The sequence below is a fragment of the Pundamilia nyererei genome, unplaced genomic scaffold (genome assembly GCF_000239375.1).
Source record: "Pundamilia nyererei isolate P.nyererei 1_Seehausen unplaced genomic scaffold, PunNye1.0 scaffold00123, whole genome shotgun sequence".
NCBI classification, from domain to species: Eukaryota; Metazoa; Chordata; class Actinopteri; order Cichliformes; family Cichlidae; genus Pundamilia; species Pundamilia nyererei.
The window spans coordinates 100,925-102,769 of NW_005187524.1; the positions used below are offsets into that span (position 1 = coordinate 100,925).

Consider the following 1,845-nt stretch of genomic DNA (forward strand, 5'->3'; position numbering starts at 1 on the left):
GGGAATCCTCATGGTAGTACATGCCCAGAAGACCTTGCACAGGAGGCGCCCAAGGGGTGCCTGTCCGAACAGATGTCCGAACCTCCTTTCGATGTGGAGGAGTAATGGCTCTACTCTGAATCCCTCCTACAGTAAATGACTGAATTCACTAAGGTAGAGCCCATTCATCTTTTGCCAGAAGCTCATTTACACTGTTGTATCCACGGTCTTTTTCTTTTGGTCCCTTTACTGTCACACGTCTCTTTCCCATCACTCGTGAACAAGATCCAAAGATATTAAACTCCTTCACTTGGGGCAGCATCTTGTTCTTGACCTGGAGTTGGCACACCACCCTTTTCCTGCTGAGAACCGTGGATTCAGACTTGGGGTGCCAATTCACGTTTCTGCCGCTTCACACTCAGCTCCAACCTACTCCAGTGCAATCTAGAGGCCACCACCTGATGAAGCCAATACAGCCACATTCTCCCAGGAGGAAAATGGAGTCCCCACCCTTGAGCACCACACCCATTATCTGCAAGACGTGTAAATGACATTCAGTTTCCTATCCTTAACCTAAACACATGGTGGAAAGTAAATGTTTTGTCCACCAGGGAAAACCCCAGCATATAGGCAGGGACCTGGGGGGATACTAGTGCCCCTACCTGCTGCCTCTCCTCGAGGGAAACTCCAGATTGGAGCAGAGTCCCATAGATGGGTTCTAGAACCCAATATGTGTGTTCAGGTGAGCCCAATTATATCTAGTGGGTATCTTTCAACTTCACACATTAGCTCAGGCTCGTTCCCCATCAGAGAGGTGGCGTTCCATGTCCAAAGAGCTTATTTCACCAGCTAGAGATCAGACTGCCGAGGCCTCCACCCTTGAAAGTCACCCACCCACCATACATTGCACCTGAACCCTGTAGTGCCTTCTGCAGGTGGTGAACCCAAAAGAAGGTGGGCACATGTTGCCTCTTTGGGCCGAATGGACTAAAGTTTAGCCACCAAGCACTTTCATGCTTCTTCAAGGGTGTGGCCCCAAGGTTACTGGGGCCTCAAGGGTATGGCCCCAGTAACCTTGTACCAGGCAGGGTTAGAATCAGTCTCGCACAGAGTCGCAAAGGTTTGAAAATAATAATGTTGAATGTGAATGCCAGTTCTTGCGATCACTATGAATCAGTCTGCACTGATGAGCAGAATTCATCTGCAGGAGACTTGGCTCAACTTGTTGCCAACTTTTTTTAAAGTAGTTATATTCCTATGTAAAAGCAAGGCAGCTGAGCATCTTTGCCAATTTGCTGTTAAATAGCTGATTTTTCCTAATTCCTCACATTTAATTACCAATTTATCCCAAACACATTGCATGCAATTGTCAACCTAACCCTGTTCAGTTGTAAACTCATAAGGGACTAACTCTTCTAACTCATCTTGATGCACCAAAGTTTTCAACTGTCTGCGAGTAGTCACAGACCAACTCCCCATCTTCAAAGCAGGCATTTCAAAGGCAACAATATTGCAAGTTCCTTGCATATAGTTTCAGTAATTTTAGTTGTACAGTGATCTCCAACTACTGTTTTCTATAGTGTGACTGTAGCTTAAGAAACAAACCCATTCAGCATCAGGGGCCTGGGTTGCATTATGCTGCAGTGGGTCCCTATTTTGAAACACTTCTTTCTGACCTAAATGTATTTTAAAAAAATTCATGTATTTGATATAGCATGATATTGTTTAATTTATTGCCTTTCTGTCGCTCTATGCTCCACGTTGGTTTCTTCCACAAACATTAAGAAGTTGATGCAATACATGAAGGTCATGGGAATGTAACATATTTAAGACCTGATGTCATAAACATGCCCCTTTATGGCTCTT

General features: G+C 44.9%; 1 protein-coding gene across 4 annotated transcripts in view; it reads left to right on the forward strand.

Annotated features, from left to right (window-relative positions):
* Window positions 1-1,845, forward strand: part of ttll5 (tubulin tyrosine ligase-like family, member 5) — a 56,618-nt gene that overhangs the window by 20,496 nt on the left and 34,277 nt on the right. The gene's annotated exons all lie outside the window — the stretch shown is intronic.